This window comes from Myodes glareolus, chromosome 11 (genome assembly GCF_982192425.1).
Source record: "Myodes glareolus chromosome 11, mMyoGla1.1, whole genome shotgun sequence".
Taxonomy (NCBI): Eukaryota; Metazoa; Chordata; class Mammalia; order Rodentia; family Cricetidae; genus Myodes; species Myodes glareolus.
The window spans coordinates 11587525-11612108 of NC_142036.1; the positions used below are offsets into that span (position 1 = coordinate 11587525).

The 24584-nt window shown below is 38.3% G+C and overlaps 1 pseudogene across 1 annotated transcript; it reads left to right on the forward strand.

The window, feature by feature from the left end:
- The first annotated feature begins 6697 nt into the window (after positions 1-6697).
- On the forward strand, positions 6698-7303 carry LOC148120394 (immunoglobulin heavy variable 3-23 pseudogene; annotated as a pseudogene). The gene is made up of 2 exons (XR_015739303.1): positions 6698-6823; positions 6921-7303. The product of XR_015739303.1 is annotated as an immunoglobulin heavy variable 3-23 pseudogene (transcript).
- Positions 7304-24584: the final 17281 nt, after the last annotated feature.

The following is a 24584-nucleotide window of genomic DNA, read 5'->3' on the forward strand; positions in this document are numbered from 1 at the left end:
CCAGAACTGGCTATTTCCTTAAAGGCTTTAATGAATAGTGGGGCAGAGCTCAAAAATGTCCTCAGCAGTCTTGTTTGTATCTGCAATTGTCTGGATTAGTCTGATCTGTTAGCAATATGCAAGGATCACAAAGAACACACAGACAAGAGAAAAGACAGACATATGGCGCCAAGGACAGTCAGGTCAAGTCAGTACAAGTAGCAATTACAGGTGGCATCATGACCACAGCTGATTGCCAAGGGACCGTCTGGAACACAGCTCCAAGAAGCACAGATCCCAATCCTCCAGCAAAACTTGCCTGCCCAGTCAGCATTTCTGCTACACTGACGTGACAGCCGTGGATGTAGCAGAAGAACGTATGGAAGAGAGAGTGATAAGGAAGAGGAAAGAGGAATTGAGGAAGTAGAAGTTTAGCAGGCAGTCATGGAGGGAGGAGAAAAAGGAAAGAAAAGAAGAGACATGAGAGTAGGAGGGGCAAAAAAGGGTCTTTAGAGGTGAGTAATGAAGGAAAGAGGATAGTAGGAATAACTGATTCGTATATTATCTAGAATAAGTTTATTCTGTGTAAATCTTCACAAAATTTTTGCTTCAGTAATAAGTTCTCTTTTCCTGTTTCAAATGAAATATTTTACAGTTCCTCCTCAAAATATAAAGGAAATTGCACCATTCCAATGTTGCTAAACTGCTGCTAGAGACTTGCCTACTGTCCAATGTAGTGGGAGTATTTTCTTCCAACTGAGGTTTACAATTCCCAGATTAACATAGCTTTTTCTACATTGAGAAAGTTCTAACCATCATATGAATATAAAATATCGTACTGACATGGTAACAGGAACCATTAGCTGGACATCCACTAGACATTACAGAATAAATGACTGAACAAACTCAAGGATAAAGATTCACCTCTCAAATAGAAGATAATTGTACGTATTGTGCAGTTTTACCCTAAAGGCATTCCAACTGAACAATTCTTTTCTTAGCAATTCCTCCTGGAGAGTTTCATGGAAAGGGAACTGCTAGAATCATGAGAAAGTAAAATGTGGACACAAACTCGGTCTGATGTAACCAAAGAAATAAAGTTTTGACTAAGAGGTCACATACCAGTTCTCCAGGATGGTATGAAAAATATGCCATTATTCTTGTGATCCTTCACAAGATCCAAAAAGCACAATGAAAAATCAGACAAAGCAAAGATGAGACACACTGAACATTATGTCTGGAAATGTTCTTCTAACAAACAGGGCATCCTGAGCAAGTGGGGGGGGGACTTATATTGGCAGATACCCATCAGAGCTTGCAGAGGATGGCATTCTCCACAATGTTAAGACCTGTCTCTACCACAGATACTCACAATACAGAATATGAACAGAGGGAAAAGGAACACAACATGTGGGGAGTTCAATGTGAAAGAAATGGTGAATATATTCTGGGATTTACTGAACAGACTGTTTTGAGCTATTCACTGTCATTCCCTGATGATGTACATTACCAAAGCATGGAGAAAAGACCTAAATACCTTTTCTCTATGGTGATCTTCACCAAAAGAAAAATAGTTCCCTTTGTTCAAGCATGTCCTCCTCTCCATTTCTTATCATCACTTAGGGTTCTCTGTCATTTTATTACTTCAGGTAACATAACCATAAATACAGGTTCCATATAACTGCTTTTTATAAGGTTTCATGAAGGGCTGACCCTTCATCACTTACCAGTGCAACAATCATATTTAGGAACCTGATTTTGCAATGTGCTTCAAGTGGTAAAGAGACAAGGAAGCAAATTAAAAATACATAGTGACAGAGACACAGACAAAGAGAGAATAGGAACTAAGAAATATCCAGGTGTGGTGTCCCTGAGACCACTTATGTGTATGAAAATCAATCCCTTGAATCTCCTCTTAGATAAAAAAAATTAAAAAACCTTACTAAATGTGTGTGAGTTGGATTTTATAGGGGAGTGATGAAAGATATTAACTTCAATGACAACAGAAAGGATTTTAAGTAGTTCCTTAATCCTGATTTCACATCAGGAAGAGCCTGAAGTGCATCTTATGACTAAATTCAATCTAAACACTCTGGAGAAAGTTACAGGGATATGCACTGGGGATGTGGTATCTTCTGTTGTCAGCACAGCATGAATTTGGAGTCACTTAATGTTTTCCATCCAAGGTCTGCACAGTGTGAATCATACAACTTCCTATTTGTGTGCAAGTGGGAATCCACTGTCAGAAAAATAATTCTCTTTTTTATCAACAGGTCCTGTAGGAAACACAAGGTCAATTCTAAGAAACCTGAGGAAAAAGTGTAAACCATGCCCTGTGCTTTCTTTTATCCTCTTGGGAACTTCCCACAATGCAAAGCAGCCCTCCTGCTGTGGCTAAAAGTACAGGACTAGATGAGAGGCCTCACAAAATCAACCAGTAGCCAAGGTTGTCCTGGTGCTGCTCCTCTGCCTGGTGCCCTTTCCAAGCTGTATGTGTTTCAGGGTTTCAGAAAAGAGACCCAGGCATGTCATCTGTGGGATGTATGTATCGTAATGATTGTACCTGTTCCCAGGTTCCCTGTCCCAGGTGGAGCTGAAGGAGTAAAGACCTGGTCTAGTACAGCACTCACAGACCCTGTCCCTCACCTGAACTATCTGTAGATTCTCCTTATCCAGTCATGGTGTAAGCCGGGTCTGCCACCCTGGAGGAAACTGTCTGAAGTGGATGTGAAGAATCTGGAGTGGTGGAAGCACACATTATAATTCTGATCTCAAATCCCAAATCAACATCAGCAGGGACACCTCCTGCTGCACAAATTCTAATTGTTCTTAATGATAAAGAGCCTGAGTCAGCTACCAAGGGCAAAAGCTGAAGGATCAGAAAAGCAGTGTATTCAGCCACTAGAGAGTTCTTACTTCTACCAGTGCTCAGACCAAATGGAGAAGACCTTGTCTCTACAAATCCTCTGACTGAATGCTATCTCTCCAAAACCTCAGTCTGCCTCTCAGACTGAAACCTCAGACTGGATCTGAGCTCTTGTCTCCTCCTGTCTTATATTTCTCTCTCTGCTCAGCCATGTCAAGCCCGTCTCTGCTACTCTATTGCTGGGATTAAAATCATATGGTCCCAGGTGCTGGGATCACCGTGTGAGCTCCATTTCTGTTTTACACAGATTCAATCTTTTGTATCCCAGGACAGCACTGCACTCACAGAGATCAGTCCACTTCTGTCTTCCTAGTACTGGGATTAAAGGTTTGTGCCACCATTGCCTGATGTCTATGACTATCTGGTGACTTAGCTCTGCACTCTCATCTTCAGGAAGCTTTATTTGTTAGATCACAAATAAAATATTACTACACCTCCAAGAGTTGTGTTTTCATAAATCTGAACAATGTGAAAACTTCTAACACAGCCATGCACCACTGTGCCTGAGACACAGTGAGAGAACTCCAGTGTGAGCTTGAATAGAAACCTCTCTACTCAAATTATCAGGGGATGCTGAGGATCAGCAGGAACTCACATTACCAGTGGTGGTCACTTCAGAATCAAGGAATTTATACCTGTTTGATGACATAACTTTTGTTTTCTTTTACACAAGGAATTCTTCTAGAGTACCCTTTATAGCCTATTAATCTTGCTTTTTAATTAGACACTAAAACATCTGGCTTCCCCCACATACCTCTAATAAGTCTAATTGCTTCTTCTTAGAGAAAACAGCACATTATTTTTATATATCCCAAATATATATATATATATATATATATATATATATATATATATATTGCATCAGGAGTATGAAATTGGCAAAATTGCTGATTGCTGATTTTGTGAGATAGTTTAAAATTTTGAGTAATCTTGAATTCATCCTCTTTATTTGTAAACTTGTCATAGAGAAACCACAACTGCCCTGAATTGATGTTAATTTCCAAACTTACTTTAGAAAATGAACCATCACAGGTTTTTTTTAGGACCTATAAAAGTGTACAGTTGTTATAATTGCTGCAAGATTTTATTTTTGAACATTAGCATTTTGGTAAAAATTAGCTTGCACTTTGAAATACAAACTAATGATTCCTCTATACACGTATTGTGCAACTCAGACCACAAATTCTCAGCCACAAAAATGCACATCTCAGCAGACATCAGCTCCAGTCCCTGGTTCATCTCTCTTCAGTCCTTCCCATAGATAACTGAGTTCTGTGATTTACACAGTTTGTGCTTTTGTTCTTCCCAGAATTACTTCTCTGCACTCTCTGTTGTTGGTGACATGAAGAGTGGGTGTCTCATGTGTGAGCTAGAGAAGTGTCTTCAGAGGAGCCATGTTGGCTGTGGGCTCCATGTTAATGGATCATAGAATTGGGGCAGGTTTAAATAGGAAATGAGAATCTTTTCATCTGAGGCTGAGGCTTCTCCTGACATTCAGGCAGTGACACCAATAGTGTGTGATGAAGCTTCAGAGACCACATTGACTACATTCTTAGAATCCTGACAGAAGTACACATAACCGTGAATTGGATAACTTCACACTATGTTTAACTCAAAGGTGTCACTGTCATATTTTCCAGGGTCAGTGTGAGGATCATCTTGCATGGCTGCTCTTGAAAATGATGAATACGGTAAAATTTTAATGAGTTTGTTGGACCTAAAATATATCAGAACCAGTACATCTATTCTAATCCCAAGTTTTTACTTTTGAGCAAGAATATCCAGAACATTTTAGGGAGAGCCGATCCAATATGAATTAAAAGACTTCACATATTCACATTAAAGTAAATAAATTATTAAACAAATAGGCACAGGTAAAAGTTTTCCTCTGGAGTAGAAAAAATTAACAATTATTTATAGAAATGCCCTTGATTTTCTCTTCTCTTCAGTATGTCCTCTGATTCATTCTAGATAATTTTAAAGAAAAGGGGATACCTAGATTTTATATATATATATATATATATATATATATATATATATATATATATATATATATATATTTTCTCTTGCTGGATAATATATATATTATCCAGCAAGAGAATAACTGTTCCTGCAGCATGAGCTCTAAAGGGATCAGGAAAGAATGATATGTTTTCCCCTAATTCTGATTAATGATTGAATATTGTTACCCAAGAGCAAAGTAACAGCTAACTAAATGTGAAAAAATTATTTTACAAATAATGTATAGTATTATCTTCAAATAGATTTTTTATACATAATTGAAGGACCCCACCAGTTCTTACCTAGATGGAATGATTGTCCCAGTTAAAATTGTCTACCAAATTATTTGATATTTACCAATGTTCCCTCATCATTTGCTTTCTGAATTTTTGTTTTAAGCCTCAGCTATACAGTTTTTACTAATTTTCTTTATTCTTTCTGTTTAGGATTCCTATATGAAACGTTTTCCACACAGCTACTCCCACAACTCGCAAACATGGGTCCCTACCAACCTTATACTTAGTTAAAAACTGTTGCTCAGTAAGAAGTAGGATCAAGGAATTTTCAGCTTTATCTGTACCAAGGTTTTGGCTGACTTGGCCGTATTTGGGGTTATACAGACAACAACAACCATTATGAGTCCATGATTGTGATATCCATGTCATATTCAGAAGAAAGAATTTCACAGCACCCCTCCCTGTGTCTCCACTCCTTACATTCTTCCCACCTCCCTTTCATCAGTTGAGCATTGGAGGAACTTAAATGGTACTGGAAATCTTATATCACACAACATACTGAAGATTGGAAAGTACATTTTCTGCCCTATAGAGAAACAGACCATGTGTTTGAGACTCTGTGTGTTTGGTATTGTAGCTTCTATTGTGTATGCTTGGAACTAGAATGAACAGGAAAAGACATCTTAAGTGAAGGACAGGAGGTAAAAAGTACAGGGTAATATGGGGGTTTTCAAAGAAAAAGTTGGATGTAGTGAGAAAAAGGTCCTGAGTGGGTGAAAAGCAAAGCATGAGAATTTGGGAAAACTAAAACAAAACCTTCTGAAAATACAAAATTGATGCAGAAGTTTTATGTTTGGTTATAGACACTTATGAAATTCCCCCATTATGGTGAAAATATAAATACACAGAAATAAAAGAGACCTAAAATAACATGAAGTCAGCCATGTGTTGCCTGTTATTGAGGTGGGAAAGGCAGAGTGGGGGATACAAAGTGATCATAGGGAGAACTTCAGGATGCAAACAACTAAGTGCTGCAAGTACAAATCTGTTTCCACTAAGAGGAAGACAGACAGAATAAGAAATATATCATTTGCAAAATTCCATCGAGCATATGATAGCACCTCTCAGAACTGAGCAGAATTCAGAAAAGTTTCAAGTGTTCTTGTCAGGGTTCACCTCAGGAAGAAGCCATGTCCGGCAGAGACAGAGGGACAGACGGAGCTAATATTTAGAAACACAGCTATGTGTGGTGCTTTTCAATTTCACATTGACCCTAAAGAGACATGATGGTGTGGAAGCACAGCATTTTCCAATGCATATGGTACAAAGAGAGCTAAAATAAAATGTGGTGAACCAATAACAAGAATATTATGTACACAGAGCTACATTAATGTGTCAATTTCTATAACTGTCATCAGTGTGTATGATGTCTTATATCTGCTCTGAGTACTGCCTTTTGGCCAGGTCCAACTACAGAGTCTGCTATGTCAGGAAGATATGCAAATAAGTTTTCTTTTGGCCATAAAAACCAGCCCTGCCCTCACCTTTCAGCTCTGGCAAAGGAGACCAGCCCTGGATTCCCAAGTCCACCCAGTCAGTGGTCAGCACTGAACACAGGTGAACACACTGAACACCATGGACTTAGGGCTCATACTGGTTTTCTTTGTTCTTATTTTAAAAGGTAATTCATAAAGATGACATGCTGTGTGTTGTGTGTACATGAGAAAGAAAAAAATCATCTGTGTCAGATTTTTAACCAGAATTCTTTGTGTTTACAGGTGTCCAGTGTGAAGTGCAGTTGTCCGAGTCTGGCGGAGAATTAGTGCAGCCTGGAAAGTCCCTGAAACTCTCCTGTGCAGCCTCTGGATTCTCCTTCAGTAGTTATGCAATGGGCTGGGTCCGCCAGGCTCCAGGGAAGGGGCTGGAGTGGGTCGCAGACATTAGTTACAATGGTGGTAGCACCTACTATACCGACGCTGTGAAGGGCCGGTTCACAATCTCCAGAGACAATGCCAAGAACACTCTGTACCTGGAAATGAGCAGTCTGAAGTCTGAGGACACAGCCACGTATTACTGTGCAAAATACACAGTGAGTGAATGCTACTGTGAGCTCAGACAAAAACACCGCTGTGGGGAACACAGGACCAGCAGGGGGCGCTGAGAGCACATAGAGATCTGGGTCACAGAAGAGCCTGCTCAGAGAAACATCGAAGACTGGACTTCTCCGTGTCTGCACTGTGTCTCTCCATATCAAACTTAGAGATTTTCTCTACAGTTATTGTGTGTAGTAATCCTTGAATGTCCAATTGTTTATTCGAATTCCTTTTTCTGTTGTGTTGTGTGTGTTTATTTATTATACTGTTTCTCCCTGTTACCTTCTGTCTACCTGAGTCTGTCTCAATCTCTGTTGCTCTCACTCTTTCTCTCTCACTACTCTCCGTGTGTGTGTGTGTGTGTGTGTGTGTGTGTGTGTGTGTGTGTGTGTGTTGACATAGGAGGCATTTCTCTAACAATCTGCAACACCTGTTTTGAGACAAATTCTATCAGTGAGCCTGGATCTCAATGACTGGATTGTCTGATTTTCCAGATATTATCAGTGATTGTTCAGTCTCCACATACCCTATATGGTATACCTGGTTTGCTGCCACACCCATTTCTTTCTTTGTTTTCTTTTATTTTTTTTTTTTAGTTATGGATTCTGAGTTTTGTGTTTAGAACCAACTGAAGGGTTCTTATGTGTCAAAACCTTGATTTTCATAGTCCCATTATAGTTGCCTTTTAAATTTAGGATGTGCTTTACCTGAACAGAATGCAGATCATCATACTGCTATATGTGACCTGTCTTTTGACCTGAATCATTTCCTGAAGAAGCTGAAGAAGATTGAAACCCTGAATGTCACAGGCATCTCAGAACCACATGTGAGACTAAAGGACTCTATGCCATCTGTTTGTCTCTATGAGCACACTACCCACACAGAAGTAAATGTCCCTAATTAAAACAGTGTATTTTTATAGAGTTCTCATCCAATTCTGTGATTTAGCCCAATGGTCTAGTTCTTGAGTGGTTTATATAAGACCTGATTCAAATGGTAATTTGAGGTTTTAACAACAGTATTTATTATTCAATAGGAGAAGCCACATCTCCTTCTCTGGAGCCTCCAACAGAGCATGATTGTCCTGGTGCTGCTCCTCTGCCTCATGACCTTTCCGACCTGGAAGTGTTTCAGGGTTTAAGGAGAGAGACCCAGGTATACCATGTGTGGAATGTATGAAGGATGATGATGTTGCTTGACCCCAGGTGACCTGTCTCTGGTCCAGGTGAAGGAGACAGGATCTGACCTGGTTCCACCATCACAGACCCAGACCCTGTCTCTCACCTGCACTGTCTTGGTGTTCTCATTAACCACCTGTCATATACACTGGGTCCATCAGACTCCAAGATAGGGTCTGGAGTTAATGGAAATAATATGGTGTAATGAAAACACTGATTGCAATTCTATTCTCAAATCCTAAGTCACCATCAGCAGGGACACTTCCTAGTGCCAAGTTTCCTTAAAACTGATCAGTTTGAAAACAGAGGGCACAGCCCTTGTTCCATTACAAGACACAGTAATGGAACTCTTGTGTGAACCTGTACAAAACCTTCCTACAGAGAACTTGGGATGAGAAAGCAGTCCTAAGGGCCAACAGGGACTCCCCAGCACTAGCACAAATCATTTCAGAATGCTGAATCAAAGCAGCTGCACAAGCCCATGAAGGGATGGCTTCTCTGTTTCTTGGCTTGCTATGTGCATCAAAGTCATGTTTCTTGTTCCACTATTCTAGAATTTAGTCTGTACTAATCTTTAAGACATCTGAATATTTTTGAAGTCCTGTTCTCTACTGTAATATTTATTTTTCTCTATAATTTGCAATCTCATCTGAACGAAATAGCCTCACACAGGGCAGACCTGGCTGTGCTGTGTACACCAGGATCAGTCTTGAAGAGACTCAGGGATCATTGAGAGTGGGGTCCCTAGATTTATAACGGAGCTTCAGTTAATTCTCGATTTAGAGCAGAATTTAGGATTTCAGTAAGAGCCAACAGATCATGTAGGAATACCTTGGTATTTAACCCTGATTTCCTCCACTCCCTCTGTCATCCTCACATAAAACATGAACACCAATTTCATCATTGACCCTGGCTATGCTCTGGTACTCAGATCATGGAAATAATGCAGCTAGTGATAGAAGCTGAGGTTCAGGAGCCTGAAGGAGGTTTCTAGCTAACACACTGCTTAAGATGTCCTGGAGCCTCACGCCCCTTTTTGAAAATGCTGTTAAATCAAAATTTGTTTTTTAGGTCTTAGAATCTACACTGATCTTCTCAGATTGCTAGTGTGTAATTAATTTGATTTGGCTAAAATAAAATAGCCTACCTCTACCAAAGTATTTAAACACATTTTAAAATTTTACATGATTTAAATTTCATCATATTGATATATTTCTCTCTCCATTGTTTCCACCACAGAGTTCTTACTTACACAGATTCATTTACAAATAAGTCTTGTGGTCTCTGCAGTCATATCTGAGTCACAGATCCTTGATCTGAATATCAGATGTTGCTATGGGAAAATGGTCTGTATCTGGTCAATTATATTTTAAATAAATGTTGATTGGCCAAAAGCCAGGCAGGAAGTACAGGTGGGACATCAGACAGGAACAGATGGGTCAATGAGAACAGGAAAATTCTGGGAAGAAGGAAATCCTACTCTGCACTCATGACCCAACCACATAAGAAGCAATATGTGAATGCTTCACTAAATAAGGTACCAAACCACGCAGCTAACATAGACATGAAATAAATAATGGGCTAATATAGTTATAAGAATTAGTAAATAAGAAGTCTGAGCTACTAGGCCAATCAGTTTATAACTAATGCAGACCTCTGTGTGATTGCTTTGGGACTTACCAACTGCAGTAGCCGGGCAGGAAAGAAAACCTCAGAGAGCAGAATTGTGTCCAACATGTGGACAACTGCATCCACATGAAGCCTGAGAGAGCTTGTGAAGCAATTCTAGACATAAAATAAGAGAGTGAAGCATGGCTTATTGATAGCAGCACTTTCTCAGGTAGGCTCTTCTTGCTAGAGCAAGCACTCTCATTTAAGAGAGGTTTCCTGACTCAGCTTTAGCTGTAAAACCTTGCAGCTGTTTTAAGAGGTCCTGAAACAAAATATTTAAATGATTTTGACAAAAAGCTGACCACATGCTTATTGGTTTTCAGCTGTAGCAGGAAAAAAAAAAGCTCCACCATTTTAAAATGCTGGCTTTCTGGGCCATCCTGCTGTGTCTGGCTGGAATTGGTGAGCTCTCATTACCTCAAGTAAACTGCTTCAGTTTGTGTCCCTATCGTGGTCTTGACCTATTTGTTCAAATTCTCACTCCTCCCACTCTTCAACAGGGCTTTGGAAGCTCAGTCCAGTGATCCACAGCTGCTTTCTCCCTATTTCCATCAGTTGTTGGATGAAGTACAAATGTTGATATTAAAGATATTCATCAATCTGACTACAGGGCAAGGTCAGATTTGGTACCCTCTCCTCTATTGATTAAGGTCTTATCTGAGGTCATTCTTGTGAATTCCTGAGAATTTCTCTAGATTCAGGTTTTTTGCTAGTCCCATAAAAGCTCCCTAAATCAAAATACCTTTCTCCTTGCTCTCATCTCTGTTTTTTCTACATCTCAAGTAACCCATTCCTCAAATTATTCTCCCCCCTTTCCTTTCCCCGTCTTTTTCTCCATTCACCTGCTCTTCTCCCCCCATCCACCATGCTCCCTATTTTGTCAGACAGTCCTGTCTATTTCCCCTTTCAAGAGGGATCTATCTATGCTTTTCTTAGGGTTCACCTTGTTACTTAGCTTCTCTAGGATCATGAACCATAGGCTCATTATCTTTTTCTTTACAGCTAGTATCCACTTCATGCTACCACGGTACAAAGCAATACCACTCATTACCACATAATCAAATGTTGCTCAATCATACTACAAGACCATTTATTCAAGTATTTTTATAGCAGCACTATTTATCAGAGCTATAACAGAAACAACATAGATGTCCCTCTACCAAAGAATGGGTAAAGAAAATGTGGCCCATCTACATAATGGAGTACTAAACAGTGGTAAAAGAATGACATATTGAAATTTTCATGCAAATTGATGGAACTAGAAAAAACAATTTTGAGTGAGGTAACCTAGATCCAGAAAGATGACAATGGTATTTACTCACCCCTAAGTGGATACAATGTAGGTTTTCTTGAATTGTGTTGTCTCTACAGTGACCACCATGAACTGAAGATCTTCCCTGTGCATAGCCTTCCATTTGAGCTTAAGTTAAGAGAATATATATAGCAGGAATTTGCAAACAGGACCTCATCGTGCTCAGAAAAAAAAAAAAAAAAAAAAAAAACAGCTCAACCTTGACCCTGCAGGTCTGGAATAAGAGCTCAATCTGGGATTTCCAGGTCTGTCCATTCAGTGATAAATACTGAACACAGACTATTCACCATGGAATTGTGGATGACTTGAGTTTTTCTTGCGTTCTTTTACAAGGCAGTTTATGACAAAAAAGCGATGCTAACTTTGTTAGTAGATATGAGTGAGAGAAAAAGTGGACATGTGTAACAGTTTCCTGAACAGAACATAGGTGTTTACAGGTGTCCTGTGGGAAGTGCAGCTAGCAAAGTCTGGAGGAAGATTGTTGCCACCTGGGGCAACCCTGTAACTACCATGTGAGCCTCTAGATTTACCCTCCGTGATTATTATATGCACTGGGTCTACCATGCTCCAGGGAAGGGACCAGATTGGATCTCATACATATAACACTGTTGCCTTAATAAAATATACAAATTCTGTCAAGGACAGATTGCCTATCTCTGAGACAATTACAATTACTTGTAACCTCATAATGGATAGTGTGAAAGTCTATGACAAACCAAGTATTGCTGTGTCAAAATGCACATTGAGGAGAATTAGCATGAACCTTGACACAACCCTTTATACAGGGCGTCCTTATGAACATAGGGGAGCAGTGAGAAAGAAGGCAGGCCAAAATCACTATGAACAAGAGCAGAGGGGCATGAAGGGCTAGATCTATATGTCTGAGCCATCTCTGTAAATCACCCAGAAAACCTTTCTTCAAGTGTGGTTAGTAGACGTATTTGAACTGATCAAACACAAAACAGTATTTTCAACTTTGATGTATATATTTAAATAGAGGTATACTCAAAACTTATAATTGACCCAAATGAGATTGGAGACCAAGACACAGGGAAGAAGAACTGACTCTACTGTGGGCACCAGGAGCAGATGTGAAATAATTTAGGAATCTAACAAGTTGGACTCCCTAGATTCAAGACAGAGTCTCAGCTGGATTTCATGGATGAAACAGTATAGATTTTAAGTTAAACAGAAATATTAGTCATAGTCAGGGATCCATGATTCCAGGAAAGCTTTATACTCAGAATAGTCTTCATACAATGCACATCAGAACAAACACTGAAGATTAAAATCAATTTTTTAAAAATAGGGTACACATTATTCGTGTATTAGATGAAGGGGATGGATCTTCTCAGAAGTAAAAATATTTATAGTTTAGACATATGTCCCTCAATAACAAGAAAAAAATAAGAAAGGAAGGAAGGAAATAAAAGAAGAGAGAATAGCCTTACTCACTTCATTTCAGAAAACCACAGAAAGGGAATAAGAAGTTGGAGAAGTAAATAGTATCTAAAGAAAGATTGACAAACTGGAGCAAAAATAAGGAAAGTAAGAAGAACATTTCTAAAAGTCTGTGTTTCTCCGGAAGTTCTAGGAAGTAATTAAAGGAATTGTCCTCAAGGCACAGGAGCCATTGGGAATTTTTCTCCCAGAACTGGACCTTCCAGGTGTTTCATAGGAATGGAGATTTCAAGAGAGATGGGAAAGAGATTTTCAGCAGAATCAGTTATACTGTCAGGATCTGTTGAAGAAAAAGCAGTAAAATAAAAGGATTCATGGACTTCAAATTGTGGAGGCTAGGAAGACATTGCTAGTGAACAATCCACTGCTCATCAGAACATTGGAGTAGGAGGCCTTTTAAGTTCTACACTGATGAAATTTAAATACATTTTACTAATGAAAAGCATTTTTTTAATTTTTTGAGAATTTATACAAATCTGCAATGTATCTTGGCCTATCCTCACTCAACTTTTTCTTCCATTTCCCTCTCCTTGGTCCCCCAACATTTTTTACTCCCAAATTTATATTCTCTTTTTTAAAACTCAACAAATCCAAATACTATTGCTCATATACCCACGAGTGTAGAGTTACCTAATGGGCAAAGACAAAAAGTCAATAGAAACACCTGCAAATAAAATGAGTCTACATCCACCAGCAGCCATCATAGAATGCAGAGAGCATATGACTGTTCACTGGTAAGAATAGACAACTGTGTGAGAGCTTGTCCACAGACAGAATATCAATATCAAAACTGCCACATCACCCACCTCTCTGCCCCTCCATATTGCTCCCACAGAGAACATCACTGAAGAGTGGGTTGAAAGAACGAAAGTACCATAAAATGGGGAAGATTTCTGTGAGATGGTTACCTCTGGACATCACATGGTCATTACACACTTGAATTGTTATGGGTTCCTATACAAATTATGTAAAAAAAAAACAAGCCAATTAAATGGTCTGACATGTAGAGGAGAGGGACTGTATATGCCACACCCACCTGATGTCCTCAATATTTTTACTGAGAAAATCATCTTTCAAAATTAAAACATGTTCTACATTTTAACAAATTAGAACACAGAAATGTTCAAATATCAACAGTACAAAGTACCATTACTATGAGGAAAACTACTCTTGGTGTTTTGTCAGGGAGCATATACTAAAACTGTCTTCTATACTTGGATCAATATATTAGTGCTTCTCTCAGCCTTGGTCAGTGAGGCCTTTCTGATATATGTGACATGTAAAGCATGAACCCATGACTGCCCTAATACTGAAAATAAGTGACTGCTGAATACTCACCCCAAAACAGACATATTATATATGTTCTGAATCCCAATAAAGTTAGCCAGAGACTGTGGGAGGAATGTGATAGAGTTGGATGCTGCCTTTTAGGTATGGTGTAGCCATAACAATTAGGCACCAATAACAGAAACAATATACTGCATATAGCAAGAAACAAGGAAATGGAAAAAAGTGATGGAAGAAAGGATGTGGGAGAGAGTGAGAAGGAAGAGGAGAGAGGAAATGAGGAAGCAGAAGTTTAGCAGGGAGCCAGGGAGTGAGGGGAAGAAGGAAAGGAAAGAAGAGACGTGAGAGTAGGAGGGCCCAGAAAGGATCATCAGAATTGAGTAGAAGAGGGTAAAAGGAATGTCTGATTCACAGATTAGCTTGAATAAGTTTTCTTCTGTCTAAATCTTCATAAAATTTCTGCTTCTACAACAAATTCTCTTTTCCTGTTTGAAATGAAATATTTTCAGTTCCTTTATCAAAATTATAAAGGAAATTCACCATTCCAATGTTGTTAAAATGACACTAGAGGCTTGCCTACAGGCCAGTCTGGTGGTGGCATTTTCTGCCAACTGAGGTTTGCAGTTCCCAGATAATCATAGTCTTTTCTACATTGACAAAGTTCTAACCATCATCCAAATAGAAAATATTGTACTTTTATTGTAATATGAGCCATTTACTGATTGTCTATGAGTCCACCAGAGATGACTGAATAAATGCCTGAACAAACTCAAGTATAAGGATGCACTTCTCAAATAGAAGATGATTGTAAGTAATGTGCAGCTTTACCCTGAAAGCATCCCATTGAGCATTTTTTCTTAGTAATTCTTCCTGGAGTTTTTAGTGGAGAAGAGGACACCTAAAAACATGAGAGAATAAAATGTGTACACAAACTCTGTCTGATGTAACCAAAGAAAAAATTTCTTGAGTAAGGGATCACATACCAGTTCTCCAAAACGGTATGAAAAATGTCCAATTATTCTTATGATCTTTCACAGGATCCAAAAAGCACAATAAAAAATCAAACAAACCAAAGATGAGACACACTGAGTATAATATCTGAACAACATTCATATAACAAACAGTGCTTCCTGAAAAAGGAAGACAAATCACTTAAAGGGATGTGTGCCCATCAGAGCTGGCACAAGATGGCACACTACAGAATGTTAAGACCTGTCACCACTACTGCTACTCACATACAGGATATGCTCAGGAATAAGGGGCACAACATTTCTGGTGCCCAATGTGAAAGAATTGGTGGGTATTCTCTCAGGTTTATTGAACTGATTGTTTCGAGCTATTTGCTGTCATTCCCTGATGATTTATATTATCAAGTCATGGAGTAAAGCCCTAAATATCTTTGCTCTATTGTGATCTTCAACACAAAACAGTGAGTTCCCATTGTTCAAGAATGTACTCCTCCCCTCTACTTGTCATCACTTAGGGTTCTCTTTTTTTTATTGCTTCAGGTAACATAACCCTCGAGACTGGTTCCATGTAACTGCTTTTTGCAAGGTGTCATGAAGAACTGACCCTTCATTCCGCACCAATGCAACAATCATACTAGGAACCTGCATTTGCAATGTGCTTTAAGTGGTAAAGAGACAAGGAAGTAAATTAAAAAGTACATAGTAACAGAGACACAGACAAACAGAAAATAGAAAATAAGAATATCTAGGTGTGGTGTCCCTGAGACCAATTATGTGTATAAAATCAATCCCTTGAATCTCCTGTCAGATAAAAAATTAAAATCACATGCACTGAATATTTGTTAGTTGCATCCATGCAAGTTGGATTTTTTAGCTGAGTGATTAAAAAGAAACTTCAATGACAACAGAAAGGATTTTAAGTAGTTCCTTAATCCTGATTTCACACCAGGAAGAGCCTGAAGTGCATTTTATCACTAAATTCCTTCTAAACAATCTGCTGGGATTTACAGGGATATGCACTGAGGATGTGATATTCTCTTTAGTCGGCACAGCATGAATGTGGAGTCACTTAATGTTTTCATCCAAGGTCAGCACAGTGTGAATCAGACAGTATCCTATTCATATGCAAGTGGGAATCCAGTGTCAGAAAAATGTTACTCATTTTTTAATTCCAGGTCATCTAAGAAAATCAAGGGTAATTGTCAGAAACCTGAGGGGAATGTGCTAAGTTTGCCCAGTGCTTCCCTTTATCTTCTCAGGAACCTCCTTCAGTGCAAAGCAGCCTCCCTGCTCAGACTAAAAACCCAGGCCTGAGAGACCTCTGCTCCTTCTCACTAAGGCCTCCAGTAGGGCATGCTTGTCCTGGTGCTGCTCCTCTGCCTGGTGACCTCTCCAAGCTGTGAGTGGTTCAGGGTTTCAGGAAAGAGACAGGGCATGTCATCTGTGAGATGTATGAAACATGAAGATTGTACTTTTCCCCAGGTGTCCTGTCCCAGGGGGGAGCTGAATGAGACAGGATCTGGTCTAGTACAGCCCTCACAGACCCTGTCCCTCACTTGAACTTTCTCTGGAAAGTTCATTAACTAATTAATTAACTGTGGTGTAAGTTGGGTCTGACAGCCTCCAGAAAAGTCTCTAAAGTGGATGGGAAGAATCTGGATTGGTGAAAGTACAAATTATAATTCTGATCTTAAATCCCAAGTCAATGTCAACAGGGACACCTCCTGTTGCAGGAATTCTAATTGTTCTTAATGATAAACATCCTGAGTCAGCTAGCAGGGACAAAAAAATGAAGGATCAGAAAAGTAGAGTAGTCAGTCACTAGAGAGTTCTCACCTCTACCAATGCTCAGACCAAATTGGGAAGATCCTGTCTCTACAAAGCCTCTGACTAAACGCTGTCTCTCCAAAACCTGAGACTGCCTCTCAGAGTGAATTTTCAGACTGCATCTGAGTTGTTTTCTCCTCTCATCTTATATTCCTCTCACTGCCCACTCATGTCACTCCTATGTCTGCCATTCTAGTGCTGAAATTAAAGGCATATGATCTTAGGGACTTGAATCAATTTTGTGTGACCTCTGTTTCTAATTTGCACAGATTAATCTCTTATAGCTCAGGATAGGTTTGTACTCCCAGAGATCCATCCACCTCTGTTTTCCTAGTGCTGAAATTAAAGGTTTGTGCCATCATTGCCTAGCCTCTATGTCGAACAAGTGTCTTGGCTTTGGTCTCTGATCTTCTTAAAGCCCTACTTGTTAGATCACAAACAAAACATCAATACAACTCCAAGAGGTACATTTTCATAAAACTGAAAAATCTTCCAACTTTGGACATATATTACTGTGCCAGAGAAACAGTGAAAGAACTCCACTGTGAGCTTGGACAAAAAGCTCTCTACTCAGACCAGCATGGAATGTGGTGGACCAATAGGTACTCTCAGAAACAGTGGTCACATGGAATATGCTTCATTTGCAACTGTTTGATGTCATAACCTTTGTTTTTTTCTTTTACAAAAGGAAATCCTCTAGAGTACACTTTACTTGTCATAGCCTATCAATCTTGCTTTTTAATTACACACTAATTATCTGTATTCCCACACAGTCCTCTAAGATGCCTAATTGCCCCTTGACAGACACATCATATTATTAGATCGATAGATGATAGATAGATAGATAGATAGATAGATAGATAGATAGATAGATAGATAGAAGATAGACAGATAGATAGATAAACAGGAGTCTGAACTTATGAAACTTTGTTAGACAGCTTCGTAAGAATTTTGAATAATCTTTAATTCATCATCTTTATTTTTCAACTTGTAATAAACCACAACTTCCTTCAATTGATACTACTTTTCAAAGTTAGCTTAGAAAATGAATCATCCATAGTTTCCTACTTCTAAACTAATAGGACCTTATAAAAGTTTACAGTTGTTATAATTGTTGCATGAATATATTTTTGAACATTTGCAACTTGGTAAAAATTAGCTTGCACGTTGAAGTCCAAACTAATGATTCCTCTATGTATATTGTGCAACTCAGATCACAAAATTCTCAGCCAAAAAAAAGCACATCCTTGTAGACATCAGCTCCCGTCCCTGGTCCTTCTCTCTTTACCCCTTCTCATAGACAACTGAGTTGTATAACTTTTACAGTTTGTGTTTTCATTGGTGCTTTTATTGCTCCCGGAATTATACTTCTACACTCTCTGTTGTTGGTGACAGGAAGAGCCTATTGTCTCATGTGTGAGCTTCAGAAGTGTACTTCAGAGAAACCATGTTGGCTGTGGGCTCTATGCTAACGGATCATAGGCTTGGCACAGATTTATAAAGAATAAGAAAATCTTTTCATCTGAGGCTGAGGCTTCTTGTGAAATTTACACAATGACACCAATAGTATGTGATGAAACTTTGGAGAACACATTGACTACATTCTTAGAAACCTGACCATAGAACACTTAACAGTGAATTGAATAACTGAACACAATGTTGAACCCAAAGATTCCACTGTCATATTTTCCATGGTAAGTGTGAGGATCAGCTTACTTGGTTGCTCCTGAAATGGATTAACAGGGAAAATTTTAATGAGTTTGTTGGACCTAAAACATACCAGAACCAATACCTCTATTCTAATCTCAAGGATTTTACTTTTGACCAAGAATATCCAGAACATATTTCTTGGAGAGCCTATCAATGTTAATTAAAAGACTTCACATATCTATATTAATTTAAATAAGTTATTAAACAAATAGGTGCAGGCAAAGTTTTCCCTCTGGAATAAAAGAGAAGTAACAATTGTTTATAGAGATGCCCTTGAAATTCCCTTTTATTCAATATATTCTCTGTTTTGTTCTAGGTAATTTTAAAGAAAACAGGATACTTAGATGACACGTATGTATAATCTAACACCAGAGTAACTATTATTGCACCATGAGCCCTCAAAGGGTAGTTCAGAAATACGTTCCCCCTAATTCCGTTTGATGATGGGATATTGTCATCTTAGAGTAAAGTAACAACTAACCAAATGTGAAAAGATGCTTCACAATACATGTATAGGATTATCTACAAATAGATATTTTAAAAAATAAGTGAAGAAACCCACCAGTTCTATTTAGATAGGAATATGGTTCCATATAAATTTGCCTACCAAGTTATTTGATATTGACCAGTTCTCCTTAATTGACGTTCTGTATTTACTGTTTTAAGCCTCAGTTATACAGCTTTTACAATTTTCTTTATTCTTTAGGATCCCTATGTGTGATATCCTTCCATCCAAATCCTTCCTCATCTACCAAACATTGGGCCCTATCAACCTTATACTTATTTAAGCACAGTTAGTGCTGCTCATATGTGCATGTGTATGAACCCAAACACAGCAACATAGGAAACATACCAGTGACCATATCCTGTAAAATGTGTGACTATATTTCTTGTGCAGAAAAATAAATTTCCAACTCCTCTCAGTGTGAAGTAGGGACAAGTAATTAGAAACCCTATCTATACCATGGTTTTGGCTGGCTTGAACCCAGTTGGGTTTATACAGACAACAGCTGCTGTGGGAGCACATTCTGCTCCTTTAGCCAATAGCCTTTAAGATACCAGCCCACTTGGGCATGGTCTCTTATAGTTTAAAAAGCAGTGGTAAACTGTGCCAGCTCCCTCTTGCTTCCGGCTCAGAGCACTGTTGTTTAGGATGGTGATCTGTATGTTTTCTCCTTAAAAAACCCTTTTGTTATCAATAATTCTGAACTGGTGTAATATTGTTTTACTGTGTCAAACAGTTGCCATTATGAGTCCATGATTGTGATATCCATGTCATGCCCAGAAGACAGCATTTCACAGCATCCATCTCTGTGCTCTACTTTTTCCATTCTTCCCACCTCCTTTCATCAGTGTTTTCTAAACCATGGAGGAATTTGAATGATACTGGAAATATTATATCACACAACATGTTGAAGATTGGGAAGGACAGTTTCTGCCTTATAGAAAATCCAGATTGTGTGTTTGAGACTCTGTGTGTTTGGTGTTTTGGCTTCTGTTTCCTAGGCTTGGAACTAGAATGGAAGTCAAGACAAGAAAAGACATCTTAAGTGAGGGGAAAGAGGGAAAAAAGACAAGATAATACAGGGGTTTTGAAAGAAAAAGTTGGGTGTAGTGAGAGAAAGGGAATGAGTGGGTGGGTAGAAAGCATGAGAATTTGGGAAAATAAAAACAATGTCTTCTCAAATGCAAGATGGATCCAAAAGTTTTGTTACAAAAATGCATTAAATGTCCCCATTGTGTTGACTATATAAATATGCAGAAATAAAAATTGACCTAAGACAACATGAAGACAGCCATGTGTTGTCTGGTATCAAGATGGGAAAAGGAATGGTAGAGTGGGTAATAAATGTGATCATAGGGAAAATTTCAGGATGCAAACATTTGAGCATTGCAAATATAAATATGTCCCCATAACAATCACTGAGAAGAAGACAGCAATAAGAAACTTCTTATTTACAAACTTCCTGAGGCCTTCAGACAACATCACTGAGAACTGAGTAAAATTCAGAAAAGTGTCAAGTGTTCTTGCTGTAGGAATTCCTACCACCAGTAGCTTTTAAGTTACCACCCACTTGGGGCGTGGCCTCTTATACTATTTATGCCAATGTAAAGCACATCTGGACTCTTTTCCTGGCTGCAGGATTTGGTTGCTGTTCCTCATTCCAGCAGAGGATAGTGATCTGTTAGTCTACCCCGACATTAATAGCACTCTATGATACTCACTTCTGAGTTAGTATGGGATTACTTTTATGCTCCCTTCTTCATCTGGCACCCATATGATAGCAGGTATAAGCCAAGCAGAGATTATAGTGCCTTCTACAACTGATGAAATAAAAAGTTAAGGGAAGGCAATGAACCATGGCAAAGAGGTGGTGCTAAATTTTGGGCGAAATTAACAGCTATTATCCCCAAAGCAATAAACTTAACCTTATGAAAAGAACTTCTTGGATTCTTTCCCAAATTGTATATGAGGCTCCAATAACTGGGGCCCATAAATTTTATACCAAAGCAAATAAATCAGGGAAGGCAGGTTACAAATGAGAATAAATATGTAAGATGGAACAAAACCCTTATAATGCTGTCCAGAAGGCATAATTATATGCAATTCTCATGGTGCTAGAGTATATTAAAACCACTTAATATAGTTACAGATTCACAATATGCAGTAAGAGTAGTTTTGTATATTGAAACAACTGAATTTATACCAAATGACACAGAATTGGTTTCATTATTCACACAGGTTCAAGATATAATCAGGAATAGACTTTGTCCCATATATATAACACACAACCACTCTCATTCAGGTCTGCCAGGTTCCCTAGCACAAAGTAGTGAAAAAATTGATCGATTATTGATAGGAAGTGTGTTGAAGACCTCAGAATTCCATAAGAAACATCATGTCAATAGCAAAGGTTTAAAGAAAGAGTTTTCTATTACATGGCAACAAGCTAAGGAGATTATAAAGAGATGTCCTACTTGATCTCTCTATGACCCAGCACCTTTACCTGCAGAGACTAACACAAAGGGTCCTCAAAGGGATGGATGTGTTCCACATTGCAGAATTTGGAAAATTAAAATATGTACACCATACCATTGATATTTATTCAGGTTTTCAATGGGCCACTGCTTTGAGATCAGAAAAGATTGATTCAGTAATCACACATATATTGATAGGGGAGTTCAACCAATCAAATCCTCTTCATGGGCCGTGTTGCCCTGAGGCAAAAGTTTACCTATAAACCAGGCAGGTGAAAGCCCCCACCCTCTCTCTCCCTCTCGACTTGGCCTGGATCCAGCATTCCAGACGGATAGGATTCTGTGTAATTTTTTCCTTCTGTTTTATTAAAGCTGTATCTTTTGTAAGATAGTCTGAGGACTTCTCATTACCGATCGCCCTGCAGCATCATCTGGTGCCCAAAGTTGTGCTAAACTCTCTTTCCCCCCTTCTTTATGCCTTCTCAGGTTTTTAAGTGGATTTAGTTACCATGTTGGGCACCACTCTGTAAAAGGAGCAGCGGGCTGTGTCCCGCCATCTGGCTCCCAGCTAGCTTTATCCGAAATAATTACACGGAAACTGTATTCCTTTAAACACTGCTTGGTCCATTAGTTTCAGCCTCTAATTGGCTAACTCTTACATCTTGATTAACCCATTTCTAATAATCTGTGTAGCACCACGAGGTGGTGGCTTACCAGTAGGATTTTAACCTGCAGCTGTCTTGAAGAGGAGAGTCATGGCATCTGCCTCACTTCCCTTCTTCCCAGCATTCTCTTCTGTTCACTCCGCCTATCTAAATTCTGACCCATCAAGCCAAGGCAGTTGCTTTATTAACCAATGGAAGTAACACAATAGACAGATAACCTTCCTCCATCAATTTATTAAAAGGTTATGGCCAACATGAATATACCTGCACAAATAAAGACAGATAATGGTCCAGAATATGTCTCTAAGAAAATGAAACCATTTTGCTTATTATAATAAAAGCATATTACAGGTATAATACACAATATTATCCTAGTTCAGGCAGTTGTAGAAAAATTAAATCGAACTATAAAAGATATGTTAAACAAACAGAAAAGATGGAAAATACCCCCCAGGAATAGATTGCATAATGCTATATTTATATTGAATTTTCTTAATGCTAATGAGAAAAGAACAACAGCAGCAGAGACATGTTGGTTAATAAGAAAGTCTTCTGATTTAAAACAGCCAGTGTATTTCTAGGATGTGTTGACATCACAATGGAAACCAGGTGATGTTCTGTGTTGGGGAAGGGGTTTTGCTCTTGTTTCCACAGGAGAAGAAAAACTGTGTATACCATAAAAGTTAATAAAGATTCAGTTTAAAAAAGAGAAACCTCTTGAGAGAGAGAAATGGCAGCTCATCCACAGGGGTGACAATCATACAGGTGGTAAGAAAACTTTATAAGGTTTGGGGAAGGATTCTGCTCTTGTCTTTACAGGAAAATACATATCTTCAAAAATTCAAGAGACCCTGGATGTTTGGATGCTGACAGAAGGAAAAATAACTATCCAATAAGGATCACTGAGAAAAAGGAATATGACATGTAAGGACAAATAATCAAAACGCTTACATTTATAGATAGATAGATAGATAGATAGATAGATAGATAGATAGATAGATAGAGTGAGTGAGTGAGTGAGCTGGTTTTGGAGATGGACAATGGTTCTGTTCTTCTCTAAGTCCAAGCAAGTTAATAAAATAAAAATTAAGAGTTTCTGTTTCATGTCAAGAACCATCTGGTAAGCAACAGAAAGAAGAAAGAGTTTAGAAAAAGTTTTACCTTTCTTCAAACCTATTTTTGTCTCTGTCTTTGAATATATATGTCTGTATATGTCTATTGTTTAAATTTTCCACAATGAGCAATGAATTTTCTTGCAATAATCTTTGAATTTTTCTGGAAGAAAATGGGGCCACACAACTCCACCTGGTTAATGAGGTCAAGATGCTGATAGTACTACTATAAGACCTGTTTTGAGTTTTTTAAAATGTTCTGCCCAGAACTTCAAATAGGAACCTCAGAAAAACCCTACTGAAAACTCGGAGATTATTTGGAATTATATCAGACAGTAATCTTGGAACTTATTTATCATTTTACTTTCACAAGGTCCTATAGAAAAAACATCACCTCCATGACAGCTGGAAGTAATTCTAGAAGAAAACATCCCCTTTCCCAACAAAGTTTGTTCTCATGGTTAGGGACATCATTTAGCAGTTGATTATAAATAGAATAGGATTTGGGGTTGGGAAAAACATTCTGTAGGCTAAGGGATCTATTTGAAAAAAAAAGGGGAGAAATTAAATGGGATAATAGATTAGTGTGAGATTACTCACACTAATAATAATAGTGAGTAATAGAGTTAATACTTAAAATCTATTATTTATAGGCAAATTACATTGGTATAGATTCTTGTATATTGATACAAACTTAAATTATATTAAATATGTTCCTATTTTCATCTGTAATATTTGTATATCTAGGCAAATTTGTTTTGTCATATTGTATGCATGCATGGCTCTACTTCTGCTTAAGACATTTTTGTATGTTGATACAATTTTAGGATAAATTTATCATATTATAATGTTCATTTCAATCGCCGATCAAGATATTATTATACATTGCTTACATTGTGCATGGAGTTTTTAAATTTCACATTGATCCTAAAGAGTCATGACAGTGTGGAAACACAACATTTTTCATGCATATGGTGAAAAGGGAACTAAATACAATGTAGTGAATTCCTAACAAGAAAAATGTGTACACAGCGCTACATTAATGCTTCAGTTTCTGTAACTGTCTTCAGTGTGTATGATGTCTTATATCTGAGCTGAGTAATGCCTTATGCACAGGTCAAACTACAGAGCCTGTTACGTCAGGAAGATATGCAAATAAGTCATCTTTGTGCCCATAAA